The sequence below is a fragment of the Theropithecus gelada genome, chromosome 8 (assembly GCF_003255815.1).
Source record: "Theropithecus gelada isolate Dixy chromosome 8, Tgel_1.0, whole genome shotgun sequence".
NCBI lineage: Eukaryota > Metazoa > Chordata > Mammalia > Primates > Cercopithecidae > Theropithecus > Theropithecus gelada.
Genome location: NC_037676.1, coordinates 125,839,408 through 125,857,747, shown reverse-complemented (window position 1 = coordinate 125,857,747; position 18,340 = coordinate 125,839,408). Strand labels below are relative to the sequence as shown.

The 18,340-nt window shown below is 44.4% G+C and overlaps 1 pseudogene; it reads right to left on the bottom strand.

The window, feature by feature from the left end:
- Positions 1-4,395: 4,395 nt before the first annotated feature.
- Positions 4,396-4,474, bottom strand: LOC112630922 (annotated as a pseudogene).
- Positions 4,475-18,340: the final 13,866 nt, after the last annotated feature.

The following is an 18,340-nucleotide window of genomic DNA, read 5'->3' as shown; positions in this document are numbered from 1 at the left end:
GCGGTGGCTCAAGCCTGTAATCCCAGCACTTTGGGAGGCCGAGGCGGGTGGATCACGAGGTCAGGAGATCGAGACCATCCTGGCTAACATGGTGAAACCCCGTCTCTACTAAAAATACAAAAAACTAGCCGGGCGAGGTGGCGGGCACCTGTAGTCCCAGCTACTCGGAGGCTGAGGCGGGAGAATGGCATGAACCCGGGAGGCGGAGCTTGCAGTGAGCCAAGATCGCCCCACCGCACTCCAGCCTGGGCGACACAGCGAGACTTCGTCTCAAAAAAAAAAAAAAAAAAAGAGGCAAGATGATACCTGGGCCTCATCTGATTGAATTGGTTGGGATGTAGCTTGAGCACCAGGAGTTTTTTAACTCCTCAGGTGACTTAACTGTGCAGCCATGGTGGAGAATCACTGACTACCGAACTGCAATGAAAGCCTAGCTGGTGGCAGAAACCCTGACTTTATAGCAATACTGATCCTTGTAGTCACATAACTTACCCAGCACCATCGAGCAACAAATTCCTGTGATTGAATCTTACTCAGTCGGTATCATAACTGATAAAGCCCCTGTCACATAGCATGCCGGCACCTTGGGCAAAAAAAAAAAAAAAAAACAGAGAAAGTGACCCTGACACAGCCTGAGGTATGATCTAGGCTCATCAACTAGGAAAGAGCTCAGATTCCAAGGAAAACAAACAGTGGTAAGGCCAAGGAAGAGAAAGAGAAAGACTGCTGGGCTGGCATAGAGCTTAAAGAACTGAGAACAATTCTCCTAGCCTAGCCACCTACTCTCAATGCTTGCCACAGAATGCCAAGAATTTGGGGGACAGAAAGCTGTGCAATTGTACTTTTGGGGTCTTGCAGGACAGTGAAAGATACAGTGTTAGTGGCCACAGCAACAGTGTGCTGATAAATGTCTAACAACCTACTCTCTAGGGAGGGGAAAGCCCTGGTTTGCAGCTTTTGCCAATTACAGGAATGTAAATACTCCCATCATGGCAGATTTCAAGTTACTAACATGACATCACTGAAAGCAGAGCTGGGAAGAGATGCACATGATTGGCTCTCGTGAGCTCACATGAATCATCTCCAGCACACCCCTGGCCCCAGCAGATAACCTGAATGAGTTTTGCAGACTGGGGTCATCCAGGAATTCTGAGTATCTGGCATTCACATTTAATTTTTGAAATATATAATAAATAGCACTTTCTGTTCATTAACATTCTAAATGTGAGAGGGGAAAGATTATTTGTACTCTCTTCTCCCTATCTTCCAAGGAGAGTGAATCCCAGAGAAGATATGTCTGGATTTCTGGAGAAGTTACCAAAAGGGGTGGGAGAATATTTGGGGAGGGAGGAGTGATGAGGTTGCTAATGTTGACAGAGGAACTTTGGGGAAAGAACAGAGATGCCTTAAAAGGGATTTTTTTGGGTAAGTTTTGCTGTGTGGTACACAATGTTAAATCTGGTACTCCAGATTTCCTTAAGAAATCTTCAGTAAAGTGTGCATTTCTCACAAAAACATTTGGCATTCAATTTGATTTAAGGAGGAATACAGTAAAGTGCTGAATTTGGTCCTGTGGTGGGTATACAGCAAGAGAAGAGGCTGCCTAAAGGGATAGAGTCGTATTCAGATTAGATGGATAAGAGCAATAATAACCTGACAATAACAACCATCCTTGCTGAGCACTAACCACATGCCCAGCATGGCTCCACACATTTTATGAATATTCATCTATTTAATCAGGCAGCAAATCAGTTCAAATCAGAACACAGACAAACTGATCCAAGAACCCAAGCTTGATTAGCTACTACATCATATGACCAATTACAGGGATGTAAATTTTCACATAGTGTATGGAATATGGAACACAATGTGTATTTTTAGGTAAATAGCATCTATTTCAACATAGAACATTTTGGATTTTTGTGATTAGGATGTTTGACCTAGAATTCAGACATTCCCAGAAGACTGGAACCTTATAGTACTTCTAGCAAGCATTGCCTTTGAAATGAATGAAAACCTTAGACAGACTATAAGGAGGGTTTCAGGCATCAGTCGGGGAGGTGGGTATTTTCTTTCTGAGGCATCTGAAGTGGCTACAGAAATCCATTATGCACCCACTGCATACAACTTAATTAAACAGATATTATTAAGCACCAATTGGGGTCTGCAATGATGAGGAAGAGAGTTTCTCTCGCATCTCACTCATCTAGGAGGAGAGTATGGGGAGTGGAGCAAAAAAGCAAGCATGGCAGCTCATACCTGTAATCCCAGCACTTTGGGAGGCAAAGGCAGGCAGATCACCTGTGGTCAGGAGTTCAAGACCAGCCTGGCCAACATGGTAAAACCCCATCTCTACTAAAAATACAAAAATTAGCAGGGTATGGTGGTGCACACCTATAATTCCAGCTACTCAGGAGGTTGAGGCAGCAGAATCACTTGAATCTGGGAGACAGAAGTTGCAGTGAGAGATTGTGTCACTGCACTCCAGCCTGGGCAATAAAGACAGCCTCCATCTCAAAAAAGAAAAAAAAAAAAAAAAGGCAAGTTTACCCTTAACTCTGTGCCAGGGGACAGACATGAGGGTGCATGAGAAAGCAAATGAGTAAGTGCTACTCAGGACCTCAGGACATGGCACAGAAATCATGAGATGTTTTCCCAGGCTAATAAAGTGTGGGCTCAGCTCTGAAGGATTCCAACAGGTACAGTTGGAGAGTGAAAGCAGTCCAGGGAGAGGAAAAGCCCAAGCAGAGAACAGGGCAGGGGCAGGACTGCAGGAATGGGGAGGGAGCATGACGAAGAGGCCACAGGCTATTTATCTAGGAGCTCACAGTCTCCTCTGGATTGTCTTATAATAATGAAAGTAGATAAAATTATAATGACATTATTATGAGAAGCTGACAAATCAACAGGACTATTTTGTTTTGAAAAAATAAAGAGTACCTTAAATAAAAGTTACTATACTTCCACTAATGCTAATTAATAACAATTAATTAATAATGAACCAGTTCATTGAGGCTTAAAATTGAAAAGGCAGACCAGAGTCACTCTGGGCAGATCTGGGATGCAGTCAGTTTATAAGTACCTCCTCTCCTCTCTCCCACTCCCCTAGCTCTATGTTTCCATCCTCCCCCTTGGCTCAGTTCTTGAGGTCCATTATACCCTCAGCTACCCTGGATCTCCTTCCATGATGTCCTTTTGTTTTTAAATTTTACTTTAAGCTCTGGGATACATGTGCAAAACGTGCAGGTTTGTTACATAAGTATACATGTGTCATGGTGGTTTGCTGCACCTATCAACTGGTCGTCTAGGTTTTAAGCCCCAAATGCATTAGGTATTTGTCCTAATGCTCTCCCTCCCCTTTCCCCTCATGCCCCCGACAGGCCCTGGTGTGTGATGTTTCTCCTCCCTGTGTCCATGTGTTCTCATTGTTCAACTCCCACTTATGAGTGAGAACATGCAGTGTTTGGTTTTCTGTTCCTGTGTTAGTTTGCTGAGAATGATGGCTTCCAGCTTTATTCATGTCCCTGCAAAGGACATGAACTAATTCTTTTTTATGGCTGCATAGTATTCCATGGTGTATATGTGCCACATTTTCAAGTCTTTGCTATTGCAAATAGTGCTGCAATAAACATATGTGTGCATGTGTCTTTATAGTAGAACGATTTATAATCCTTTGGGCATATACCCAGTAATGCGATGGCTGGGTCGAAGGGTATTTCTGGTTCTAGGTCCTTGAGGGATCGCCACACTGTCTTCCACAATGGTTGAACTAATTTACACTCCCACCAGCAGTGTAAAAGTGTTCCTATTTCTCCACAGCCTCGCCAGCATCTGTTGTTTCCTGATGTTTTAATAATCGCCATTCTAACTGGCATTGAGATGGTGTCTCATTGTGGTTTTGATTTGCATTTCTCTAATGACCAGCAGTGATGATGAGCTTGTTTTCATATGTTAGTTGGCTGCATAAATGTCTTCTTTTGAGAAGTGTTTGTTCATATTCTTTGCCCACTTTTTGATGGGGGTTTTTTTTCTTGTAAATTTGTTTAAGTCCCTTGTAGATTCTGGATATTAGACCTGTGTCAGATGGGTAGCTTACAAAAGCCTTCTCCCATTCTGTAGGTTGCCTGTTCACTCTGATGATAGTTTTTTGTTTGTTTGTTTGTTTTTGGTTTTTTTGCTATGCAGAAGCTCTTCAGTTTGATTAGATCCCATTTGTCAATTTTCGCTTTTGTTGCAATTGTTTTTGCTGTTTTAGTCACGAAGTCTTTGCCTATGCCTATGTACTGAATGGTATTGCCTAAGTTTTCTTCTAGAGATTTTATGGTTTGGGTTTTACATTTAAGTCTTTAATCTATCTTGAGTTAATTTTTATATAAGGTGTAAGGAAGGGGTCCAGTTTCTGTCGGTGCTCTACATGTTCAGAAAAACTTTTCTAGTAACGAACTATAGAAATGATCCCTGAAAGTATAGTCTTCATGATCAGTACTTTCTTGATTCTGTCTTTTCTTTTCTTTTTTTTATTTTTTTATTTTTTTATGTTTTTTAGATAGATTCTCACTTTGTCCCCCAGGCTGGAATGCACTAGCGTGATCTCGGCTCACTGCAACCATCTGCCTCTGGGGTTCAAGCGATTCTCATGCCTCAGTCTCCTGAGTAGCTGGAATTCTGGGATTACAGGCAAATGCCACCATACCTGGCTAGTTTTTTGTATTTTTGGTAGAGATGGGGTTTTGCCATGTTGGCCAGGCTGGCCTCGAACTCCTAGCCTCCCACAGTGCTGGGACTTCAGGCATGAGCCACCACGCCCAGCCTGATACTGTCTTTTCTATCAAAAGTTATCACTTTTGTGTGTCAGGCCCAGGGAGTTCGAGATAACCTGAATTGAAACTCAGGTGATAATGGCTAATTATAACCTTCAGTGGAAACATATTGGCTGCAAAACCAAAAGTTCCGGTACTCTGAGAATTTCAGGCCAATAGGAGAGATTAGGGCAGGGTCGTCCAACTCCCCTCAGATCATACCCAATAGGAGACTCCTGATTCCATCTAGAGGGCTGGCAATGGTTGGGGGAAATTCTTTAGGAAACCATAGGCCAAATTGTACAAAGGAAAAGATAGAATGTGGCTAGAGGGTACTCTATGCCCTCTTGTGCCCTGGTCCCTGTTTTCCTTCCTCCCCTGAGGAAACGCAGAGATGTTTTTGGAATGTAATTCTAGATAACTCAGGCTATCAAGTTGCATTTCATCTGGCAATTCAGACAGGCCTGATGAGCCAGCATAAAGGGAGACTGGAGGTGGGGGAGGGAGGGGACAAAGGAAGGTGGTGACAAGAGGAGCTTATGGAGGAAAAGACCTGCAAATCTGGACCCAGCAGGTTCAGCCTCTGAGTCCAATGTCCATCTGAAGGCCAAGAACATCACCAACCACCCAATGGGAATCCCCAGCCTTTCCTGATTGCTTCGGCCAAAGTCCATGACTCTCATTTCTAGACATTTCACTGTTTACAGAGTGCTTCCCAGAAAGAGTGCCTTGCAGTGGCCCTGGGACAAGGCCTTCTGCTGTTGATATGCCAATTATACAGATGAATACACTGAGGTTGAGAAGTCCAGCGATTTGCCAACATTGTTCTGAGTGAGAACTGGGACTTCACTCTAGGTCTGCCCATTTTAAAACCAGTCCTCTCCCACCTGCTCTTCCTTCTCTATTGCTGTGGTGAAATGACGATCCAGAATTCTCTTTGATTTCTTTAGTTGATGTCCTCTCAGCATTTACTGTGAACAAGCATCTGGTGCCAAACAATTTCAGGAAATAAAAAGATGGGGAGAAAAATGTCCCCTGCCCTCAAGTTATAAGCATGAGAGATTTTGAAATAGCAGGTCAGAGCCTTCTGGCCTATGTGCTTTCAAAAGCAACCATAAACTCCACTCTCCTTCAGACCTTCGCCTTAGAGTCAGTCATTCATTCAACAAATATGTATTGAGTACCTGCATGCCAATGGATCACATTGTGTGCAAATTCTTGGAGATACTACAATAAATACTGGATTGATACGGAGGAGCCCAGAGAGGACATGGAGGAGGCTGCTGCAATATCCAGTGTAGCAATGATGGAGGTGGTGGGACTAATGGGAAGAGAAGTGGAGAGATTCGAGAGTTATTTAGAAGCACAGCACAACTCAATGCTGGATTCAAAATAGGGAGCAAAGAGGAGAAAGACAAAGGGGCACTCCTGCGTTTCTGTCTTGCCCTATCCTAGGTGCTGAGGTTACAATGGGGACACGGCAGTTAAGGTCCTTGCTTTCATGAAGCTTACATTCTAGACAAGGGAGACAAATTAGAAACCAATAAAAAAAATAAACAAGTATATGCTGAAACTACAACCAATGCAAACAGAGCTTCTCTTGGGAAAAAAGAAGCTCAGATCATATGAATGTCAGGCTGAGCTTCACAAATCAGCCTACAACCTTCTAAATTAATACCAAGAGTTGGTTCTCTACCAGATCATATAAAAACAAATCCCTTTATTACAAAACCACAAAAAAAGAAAACATATGAAAGCTCAGTCAGGAGTCAGACTTGGAGGGACTTTTGCAAGACCTAAGGAAAGATGTTATCGCTGATAAACCACAGTCCCATCTTCAAGGCTTGGTGGATGCAGAGCCTGATAAAACAGCAGATTTCATTCACGTGGGAATGAGCTGGGAAGATAACATTATCATGATGACTTCAGGGTCAAATTAGAGCCTCTTGTAAATCAAAATTAAATTATGCTTTCAGTATTACAAGCAAGAAGTTCAGATTCCAGGACATCAATATGTGTTTGTTCACATGTGGCTTTTATATTTCAAAGGGCAATACTGTCTGAAATCAGCCCAGCCCACCCCACAGTGTTCTCTCTTTGAACCTAATGCATTTGACATCCATGGTGCCTGTTTGGCAATTAACCACACACCGCCCGTGAACTTGAATTGTTGTCTTGTATTGTTCTTTATCTCTTCCAGTGTTGAACTTATGCAATGATGATTCATCCACCAACTGGTTCACAGGGATTACATCTGACCTTTACACTTTTTTAACCTTGAATGATGACAAGCCTTCATTTAATCCACAGTTTGTTGAATGCCTACTATGTGCTGGCCACATCATTAGACACTGGGGATAGGTAGAAAAGGTCATGTGTAGCATCTTCTTGGAGATTACAGTCTAGAGGAAGGAAGAGACGTTAGCCATCACTAAAATCAATCTATTGTGACAGACTGAGACAGGTGCAATGAAGGAAAAGAATTCAGTTCCATAAGAATGGCTCACATTCAGGAAACCAGATCTGGACTAGAGGGAATCAAAGGATTCCCTAAGGAAGTGAAACTGTCATTGAGAAGGAAAGCAGAGGAGGAAGAATGTGCAAAGACCCTGGGCAGGAGGAAACGTGGGCCAATATGTGCACTGTGCACGAGTTTGCCCTGCAAACTGCCATTGGGGCCAGAGCAAAGAAAGCAAGGTGCAGAGTGAGGCAAGAGACTTAGGTGAGTCGCTGCAAACTTTCTTAAAAGCAATGGGAAGCCACTGAGGGATATGCAAGACAGAACAACGTGATCAAATTTGCATATTGGAAAGGTCTTCTGATGGCAGCATGGAGCAGACTTCTCTAACCATTTGACTACATACCCTTACGAGTGATAAAGTTTTGAGTACACACACACACACCCCCCGTATCGTTTATGTACATTATAAAACATACAAATACAGAGCATTTTTTAAAGTGAGCTAACAAAAAATAGTTTTTGAAGTCTTGTCTTGACAACGTGTTGATAATTGTTGAAGTTGAGTGATAGGCACATGGGGGTCATAATTATATCTTGTTTTTTTCATTAACAAATTTTTTTGAGACAGGATCTTGTTCTTTCACCCAGGCTGGACTGTATAACTCACTGCGTTGATCTCCTGGACTCAAGTGATCCTCCTACCTCAGTCTCCTGAGCAGCTGGGACTACAGGCACAGGCCATCACACCCAGCTAATTGTATTTATTTATTATTTATTTATTTTTGTAGAGAAAGAGTCTTGCTATGTTTCCTAGGCTGGTCTTGTACGCTTGGCCCCAAGCAATCCTCCCACTTCGGTCTCTTAAAGTGTTAGGATTACAGGCGTGAGCCACCATGCCCAGCCTGGTGATTATATTTTCTATTTTATGTGTGTTTGAACGTTTCCCTAGTGAAATGATTTTAAGTCTTGAAAATAATGACTGCATGTTATCATTAGTTAATATCGCCAAGGACAATATATACTTAGGGTAAGAGTTGTTACTAATAAAAATAGTAGATATTTGTGCATATTTCATCCCATATTTTTGATTAGCTTATTGTTGCCCTTTCCTTGCCTGTAGTATTACAGTCACGCTTAACGTTCTGAGAAATGTGTCATTTGGCCATCTTGTTGTCGAGCATCATAGAGTATACTCGCGTACACCTAGATATTCTAGCCTACTGCACACCCAGGCCGTATGGTAGAGCCTATTACTCCTAGGCTGCAAACCTGTACAGCAGGCTGCTGTACTGAACACTATAAGCAACTGCAACACAATGGTATTTGTGTATCTAAACACAGGAAAGGTAGTATGTTGCACTACTACCTTACAACAGCAATGACTTCACTAGGTGACAGGAATTTTTGAGCTCCATTATAGTTGTTGTTTTTTGGGGTTTTTTTGTTTTGGCTTTTTTTTTTTTTCTGAGACAGAGTCCCACTATGTTGCCCAGACCAGAGTTCAGTGGCACAATCTCAGCTCACTGCAACCCCTGCTTCCCGGGTTCAAGCAATTCTTGTAGCTCAGTCTCCCGAGTAGCTGGGACTACAGGCACGTGCCACCACACCCTGCTAACTTTTATATTTTTGGTAGAGACAGGGTTTCACCATTTTGGCCAGGCTAGTCTCGAACTCCTGACCTCAGGTGATCTGCCCACCTCAGCCTCCCAAAGTGCTGGGATTACAGATGTGAGCCACCACGCCCGGCCCATTATAGTTTTATGGAAAACTGTCACTGTCACTGTCATATATGCAGTCCATCATTGACTGAAGCATTATTATGCAGTGTATAATTGTATCTTTAATCTTCAAAACAGATTCAGGAATCCTTTTAGGTTGCTTGTCTATTGTTTGGAAGTTCGTTTAATTGGAACTACTTAATGTAATCCACGAACAGCATTCTCCTGGAGAAGATACAAACGGCAGTTCATTGCAACACAACGAGGGTGAACAAAACCACGCAGGCTCCCTGAGAACGCCATCATGTTCTGGAGTCTCCAGATACCTCTTGAACCAAACATTGACTTTAGACTGGCTGACAGAAGAATTGGGCAAGGAGCCACAGTCAAGTCAGTCACTGAATGTCAGGAAGGCTTGCTTTCTTAATTTTAACATAAATAAAAATCAAAATACTAATGGCTTCTGCCTGTATGACAATGGATCATATTGTGTGCAAAGTCTTGGAGATACTCAATAAATACTGGATTGATACTGGGGGGCCCAGAGAGGACATGGAGGAGGACGCTGCAATATCCAGTGCAGCAATGATGGAGGCGGTGGGACTGCTGGGAAGAGAAGTGGAGAGATTCGAGAGTTATTTAGAAGCACAGCACGACTCAATGCTGGATTCAAAATAGGGGGCAAAGAGGAGAAATACAAAAGGGCACTCCCGCGTTTCTGTCTTGCACAGATAATTGTGTCGTATACAAAAAAAAAATTATTTCAATGTTGAATTGTTAGCACATTGACATAAAATTAAAACCAATTTGTGCTATTTAAATGGACTATCTTGCTAATTGTGCTTATGGTGATATTTTCTCTGCATTGGTTTTTTGTTTTGTTTTGTCTGATTTTGAGACGGAGTGTCTCTGTGTCACCCAGGCGGGAGTGCACTGGTGTGATCTCGGCTCCTCGCAACCTCCGCCTCCCGGATTCAAGCAATTCTCCTGCCTCAGCCTCCCAAGTAGCTGGTATTACAGGTGCCCACCACCACACCCGGGTAATTTTTGTATTTTTAGTAAAGAAGGGGTTTCGCCATGTTGGCCAGGCTGGTCTCGAACTTCTGACCTTAGATGATCCGCTCGTCCTGGCCTCCCAAAGTGCTAGGATTACAGCCATGAGCCACCATGCCCTCTGCTTTGGTTTTTAAGCCATTCTACTATAGAGAAAGTGCAATGGGTTTTCACTTAGCTAATCTTACCTGTGGGGAAGCTTTTGATTTTGAACCCTGAGCCCAGGTAGAGTCTCAGAAACAATAAAGCTTCACAGTATTCGACCTGCCCGTCCAAACCTGTATAGTGCAGCCCACACCCCAGGGGCTTTGATTCCTCCTTCCCACCACCAAGCAGCAGCTCCTTCAGGCCTGGATTCCCTAGCAGGAAGTCCTCCCTGTGAGAGCACATCACATCCCCAGCGGCCGGCAAGGGGAGCCCTGGGCCTGGGCCAAGCAGATAATCATCTTCTGTAGGCTTACTGTTGGGGGAACCAGGAAGATGCAGCCCCAAGATCCAAATTCCCTCTCCCATCCCCCGGGCACTGTTACCCGACACCCCTCCCCGCCGCCCTTGGAAATGAATTACTTTGCATTAAATATCATCTCCCAGGCACTACTCTCAGGAGGCATGTTTCACTCCCGAGAGGAATAAAACATGATCACTGTCACCTTAATGTGAGTGGATTTAGCAGAATACTTTTCTCAGAGTCAGAAAAAGCCCCGAGTCTTAGTTCATTTTCTGCTGCTGTAACAAAATGCCACAGACCGGGTAACTTCTAAAGAATAGAAGTTTATATGGCTCACAGTGCTGGAGGCTGGGAAGACCCAGAAATGGTGCCAGCATCAGGCAAGGGTCATGCTATGGCAGAAGGCACCACATGGCAAGCAAGTGCACGAGACAAAGAGAAAAATGGGGCTGAACGCATCCTTTTTATCAGGGGTCCATTCCAGAGATAACTAACCCACTCCGATTATAATGGCATTAATCCATTTAGGAAGGCAAAGTCCCACGGCCTAATTACTTCTTACTACTGTTATAATGACACTTGGGTTGTCTTTCTTTTTTTGGGGGGAGTACATAATGTTTTAAAATTTTTCCATAGGTTATTGGGGTACACGTGGTGTGTGGTTACATGAGTAAGTTCTTTAGCGGTGATTTGTGAGATTTTGGTGCACCCATCACCCAAGCAGTATACACTGCACCATATTTGTAGTCTTTTATCCCTCGCTCCCCTCCCACTCTTCCTCCCAAGTCCCCAGAGTTCATTGTATCATTCTTATGCCTGGCCATTAAGTTTTCAACACATAGACTTTCAGGGAACACATTCAGGGTCTCACAGAACGCTGTATGTCCTGCAGACATGGAAACCAGCATGCAAGGAAACTCCTGCTACAAACACCACTAACATGCTCTTCCTCGATCTCCAAGTCGCAAGGGGCAGACAAACAGAGAGGGGCCCCCCGTCCCAGAGCTCATTCCCCCAACTAGGGAGATTATGCAGTTGTAGAGGGGTTCAGGGGGAAGGGAGAATGACAATATCGGTAAGGATTTTAAAATTCTAATCTACTGAGCAATTTTGTGTGTCTGGCACCTTGAAATGCACTTGACAGGCAAAATCTCATGTACTCCTTACTCCAACTCCATGAGGTAGGTAACTCTTACTGCCTGCATTTGACAGATGATTAAAGAACAGAGAGGTAAGTACTTGCTTCAAGTAACATAGTGAGTGATGAAGCCAAGGTTATATTTCAGATAGCAGGGTTTTTATAAAACTGCCCCAAGAATCAAGAGCATGACCTTGGGTGGCCTCAGAGCCTCAGTTTTCTATTCTTAAAATGAGAGGCAGGTTGATCTCAGGGCTCCTCCCAGCTCAAACATCCTACAAATATATTGAAACATAATCTTCCCATCCAGCCAGACACTCTCTCTTAAACAAAGTGTAATTAACAGCACTTTGTGCTGGCTCAGAAGAATAGACACTGTTTTCAGGAGGTAACCAGGTGTTAGAATGGCTGTCTTTTTTAAATTCTTAAAAATGAAAAAGTTACGGCCAGGCGCGGTGGCTCACGTCTGTAATCCCAGCACTTTGGGAGGCCGAGGCGGGTGGATCACGAGGTCAGGAGTTCGAGACTATCCTGGCTAACATGGTGAAACCCCGTCTCTACTAAAATTACAAAAAATTAGCCGGGCGTGGTGGCGTGCGCCTGTAGTCCCAGCTACTTGGGAAGCTGAGGCAGGAGAATGGCGTGAACCTGGGAGGCGAAGCGGAGCTTGCAGTGAGCCGAGATTGTGCCACTGCACTCCAGCCTGGGCAACAGAGCGAGACTCAGTCTCAAAAAAAAAAAAAAAAAAGAAAAAGTTACGCTAGCACTAATAAGAGCAATATCTGGGCATTTAACGTGTTGGGTGGAAAAAGAACTATCAACCTACTGAGTGGATGGGGAAATTTGAAGTCATGCTCTTGTGTTATGGCATTGTGTTGCTGTAACCAAGGCTTGGGGAGGCTTAGTGCCTCAGCTGTTCCATCAGCTGGGAACTATTCATGTTTCTCAATTCTCAGAGTTATTGTGCTTTAAGCAGAATCATTTTCCACAAAGACATTTAACAGGTGGCCTAGAGTCCCTATCTGGTGCCCAGGACAGTCATAATAACCAGTCCTTGCTGCAGACAACTTTTCAGAAGAGGAAGTGCCTTTCTTTATAACCTGGAGCAGACTTCATCTGGGACCTGCCTCTTGTTGATTTATCTTAAGTCTACTTTTATCATTCCAGGGAAGCTCCATAAATAAGCTACTCCTGGCTGTGGCTATGGGTTCATAAATCTCACTTCAACACTTAAGAACACCACCTTGCTTACGTCACCTAACACCTCCAAACCTCAGCCTCCTCACCTGGAAAATTGAGATTATGTTAGGCTCATGCAAAAGTAATTGCCGTTTTTGCCATTGTACTTTACAGGGTCACTGACAGTATTAATTAAGGGATTTTTTTATACGAGAATATGCCCAGCATAGGGTTTCTATACATTAAGTATTGCATAAGCATTTGTTAAATCGAAATAGTAAGTGGCAAATCTCACAGCCTGGAAGAGGAAAGTTAAAGATTGTATGTCATGCAGAGGAAAGTTATTTTGGAACTCTATGTAGCCTCCAAAAGTAACTGGAAATTTCATTCCATTTATTCAGCAAGTCTTTATTGAGTATCTACTGTGTACCAGTCACTGTTCAAGGCATTGAGGATACAGAGATGAACACAACAGGCAAGAAAGTGCTCACATGGCACTTACTTAATGTAAGCTACTTGGAATTTTCGAAAGTTTAAATCCACTTGGAAACACAGTATCATTTAAAGCTATTAGGCCATTAAGAAAACCCTGTCTCAGGCCAGGCACGGTGGCTCACACCTGCAATCTCTGCACTTTGGGAGGCCGAGGCTGTCAGATCACCTGAGGTCAGGTGTTTGAGACCACCCTGGCCAACATGGCAAAATCCCGTCTCCACTAAAAAAACAAAAATTAGCCAGGTATGGTGGCACACACCTCTAATCCCAGCTCTCGGGAGGCTGAGGCAGGAGAATCGCTTGAACCCAGGAGGCAGAGGTTGCAGTGATCCAAGATCACACCACTGCACTCCAGCCTGAGTGACAGAGTGAGACTGCCTCTCAAACAAAAACAAAAAACAAAAACCATCTCTGGCCTCTAAGCTTGGCATTAGCAAAGGACAGCCACATGCTATTACAACACTTTTCTTGATGGCCCTATCAGAGAGCAAATTCCTGGGCTGGAAGGATGGTACTCTCACCCAGTGTGACATTTCCTGTGTCCTCAGGTATCCTTTCTGGCCTCAGTGGACAGGCAGTGTGGCGTAACACAGCCTCTCTTTCCCAACATATGTTCCTCAAGGCATAACTAGATGAGCAATGGAAACTTCCCACATAAGTTCAAGCAACAACGGATTGAACCAAGTTAAACAGGTTTCTTTGCTTCAGGCCTTCTCTGAGACTTTAGTAAGCTAAGTTGCTTATGAACCTCCAAGAGAGGATTTGCAATTTGCAGCCTTCCCACATTGCTTTGACCATGGAATGTTCTTTATTCCAGAGCAATGTGGAATGTGGTTCTTTATTCCAGCATGTTCTTCACTGGAGAGCAAGAGACCCCAAAGGACTCTTTCAGGAGGAAGACTGGTCTTCAACAGCACACATTTCCAGGCTTGGAAAGAAGTCAGGAGCCCCGAGTTCTGGGCCCAGTATGACACTGACTCACTGTATGACCTCAAGTGGGTCAACTTACCTCCCTAGGGCATAGTTTCCTCAGCTAGAAAATGTGTTTGTGCTGTTAAGGTGGGCTAGGAAGGTAATGAAGAGGAGGGAGGAGGCTGAACTACAACCCCCGAAGGTCTCTTTTAGGAGGAAGACTTCATCACCAGGAAGGCCACCAACCTCCCTGGTGTACAAGCAGGCTCAAGACTTTCCACTGGCCTGTAGGATTCAGTGAGCCCCTCACCACCAGGACCCTGTGTTGGACTGGGCTGCATTCTCCATCCCAAGGATTGTTCCTGCTTCTGCTCTTCAAACCTACTAGAGGCTCTCCATCCTATGGCCTACTAGTTCCCTAAACCCCCTCTATAGCCTGTGCCAGCAGCCAAGTAGAGCCTTTAAGAGGTTCCAGGACAAGCAAAACTGAGCACAGTCCCAACTGAACTGTTTCTAGAGGGCCAGGTGAAAATTGTACAAATAGTATTCCTATTTCTAGCAGGATCAACCATGTACAAATAATATATTGATCTCTCCCCCTTGAGAGAGCTCTCACTCTATGTATAGATACCTATGGAAATATATATAGAAAGAGAAAAAAACCCTAGAGAAGATGCAGCCAATATAATAAAATATTAACAGTGGTTTTCTTTGGGTTACAGGACAAACCACTGCTAATATTTTATTATTTAAAATATTAAACTCTTTAAATGTTTCTACATTTCCTAAATGGTCTTTAATAAGCATGTATTATTTTTATGATGCAAAAACAAAACTAGCCCCTCCCCTCCCCCTTTGTAAAAGTCATCTAGCGTAAGTCTGAGTGTGGAAGAAACCACCCAGCATTTTGTCAAGTTGCCCCAGCAAGAGTCCTCTGTGTTCCTGTCTCCCATTACCTTGGCTAACTTCCGTAATTCCTAATTTTCAACACCAACACCCAAGAAGTTTTTAATAGCTCCTCAGCTGAGTTCCTGGCATTTCCCTGTGACCTCCTGATATCAGCTGGTGCAGGCCCCAAGGCCTCAGAGTAGACATATGTAGTTGTGTGGATTGTCCTCTGCACAACTCAAGGAGTTACAATTGAAATATGACAATGTGAATGGCACCTCCTGAGTTGTGCAGTGCACAGTCCACCCAACCATACATGGCAGCCCTGCCTGGTGCTCCGAGCCATTATCATGATTGTCTAAACATTTTATTACATGAGGTGCTACTCAGAAGACGAAAGTCACTGGGCTTGGGAGGTAGCACACTGATCTATCACAGCATGGGCTCCAGAATCAGATTGCCTGGTTTATACACTGCCTCTGCCACTTAACAGATGAGTGATCTCAGATAAATTATTTAATTTCTCTACTAGCACAGCTTCAGTTTCCTTACCTATAAAGGGAGATAACACTAGTACTTACCTCCTACTGTTGCTCTGATAATAAAATAAAGTTAAAAAATGGCTCACTTAATTTTCTGTCCCATGGTAAGCATTCAGTATATGTTAGCTATTATAACTGATTCATTTCCTATGAAGTCACACACAGAGACCTAAGACAAGGTCTTCCATGCTAATTACATCTTGTATTTTTATTTAGCTTTCTCTGAGTAGGGTGTGGTGGCAGGCACGCTAGGGTGGGAGTACGTTCCATAGGACCAGAGCTGACTCACGGGTACTCACCAAAGTCGCACGGAGTCCAGAGAGCCAGGCTGATTCGGGGATGGCGAGGGTTGCCTAAGAATAGACACCAGCAGCAACGGCAAGAGGCAAGACAGAGACGAGGGCAGGGACGCCAAGATTGCAGCATCCAATGGGAAAGACACTGGGGGGAGCCAAGGACGGAGTCGACAGCTCCTGAACCACCGCTGGGAGACCCTTGGGATGCTCCCAGCTTGTGTGTGGAGACACTGGGTCTGTTGGGCCTCCTTAAATGTCAGAGTTAAGGCCGTTTCTTTCTACAGGAGTTAGGGTTGGCTCCAGCTGTGAGTTTTGAAAACACCTAAAATAACAGTGGCATGGCCGACGCAGTGGCTCGCACCTGTAATCCCAGGACTTTGGGAGGCCGGGGTGGGTGGAACACTTGAGGTCACGAGTTCAAGACCAGCCTGGCCAACATGGTGAAACCCCATCTCTACTAAAAACACAAAAATTAGCCAGGTTTGGTGGCGTACGGCTGTAAGCCCAGCTACTCGGGAGGCTGAGGCAGGAAAATGGCTTGAACTGGAGAGGCGGAGGTTGCAGTGAGCCAAGATTGTGCCACTGCACTCCAGCCTGGGTGAGAGTGAAACGCCATCTTAAAAAAAAAAAAAAAGGCGGGGGGGGCTTGAACAAGATATAAGTTTATTTCTTGCCCAAGTGAAGGTGTGGAGATGAGAATCCCAAGGCTGGTCTTATGGCGCTGCTCCTTCCAGCTCACGCCTCCATTCTCTTCAGGGTATAGCCTCATTCTTGTGATCCAACTGGCATCCATATCTAGGCGGCAGTGGGAAAGAGAGCTGAAGAGAGGGAGGTGGTCTAACATTGCCAGAAGCTGCCACACAGCTGTTCCTCCTATGCCCAGAACTTAGTCATGGCCACACCTGGATGCAGGAAAGCTGAGCAGAGTCTTTATTTGGGGCAGTATATTAGTTTCCTGTTGCTGCATAGCAAATCACCACAAACTTAGCAGCTTGAAACAACACAGATCTATTATCTTACAGTTCCAGAGGCCTGAAGTCTAAAGTGGGTCTCCCTGGGCTAAAATGAAGCCGTCAGTAGGGCTGGTTCCTTCTGGAGGCTGTAGGGGAGACCTATTGTCATGCCCCTTCCAGCTTCTAGTTGTCCGCGCTTCAGTCCTGGTCACCTTCCGTCTTCAAAGCCAGCAATGGCTGGGCGAGTTTTTTTCCCGAGGCCCTCTCTCTGGTTCTGCCTCTTTTCTGCCTCCCTCTTTCCCATTTAAGGGCCCTGTGATTACACTAGGCACACCTGCATAATCCAGGTTAATCTCATTAAGAACAGTTTATTAGCATCCTTAATTCAACCTGCAACCTCAATTCTCTCTCCCCACCCTTTCCATGAAACATAACAGATGCCTACGTTCTGGGGATTGGGATGTGAACATTTTTGGGTGGAGTGGCAGGGGATTATTCTACCTACCACAGGCAACTGTGGCAAAAATTCTGTCCCTGTTGAGAAAGCAAGGACATCCCAGATTCTCCAACCAAGCTATGATTTCAGAGATGGTGCCAATCAGAATTCTGGATGAAGCAATTGTTTCAAGAAACGGGCCTGTGGCCCAAGCCAGGTCAGTCATGTCGTTCCTCGTAGTTGGGCTGGAATTTTGACATTCTTTTTTTCTAGGATCACCAGTTCTGAGAAGAGTGAAAACAGAGGCATAGCAGTGGCCATCTTTGTCACCATTTGAAAAGCCCCCTGGTGTTGAACCCAGTGCAGAAGTGAGCAAGGATCTAAAATGGAAGGAAAGAGACTGAGGCTCAGGGCGTCCAGCCTTGGCCACAGCCCAAGATCCACCCCTGGGCTTTTCAAGCACGTAGGCCAATACCTCTCTTCCTCTCTTGGGTTTTTCCTTAAACTAATTTGAGTTTCTTTCACTTGCACCCACGTGCACTCACTAATACACTCAAGAAATATATGTTGGGACATAGCACAACTTCCCAGAACCCTGGGAACCCTAAATTCTAGATATAAAATGCTATCATTCTAAATCAATGATTAGGACTGTGAGTCCCTTCCGGCTTTTATATGCCCTAATTAATATTCAAATGTCCCTGAGGTCACTTGGCCTAGCTCAGCCCAAAGGCATACACAATTTCTCCAAGTCCGTTATTCCACATGGGAAATGCCTCATGTAAGCAGAGGCCCCACCTGACAAACTTGCCTTCTCTCCTCCTTATGCATCTGCTGGGAACACTAACGAACACTCATGGGTAACTAACTGCAGCTCTCCATGGCTCTCGTAGGACATCCATATGGAAACTGGTGGCAGCAGGAAGAAGACCCCAGAGAGAAAGAAGAAACGGCTTGCTTTCTTTGAGTGGCAGCTGCAAAGGAATGGAGGTATTTCCTCTCTTCCCAAGCCTCTTCCCTAG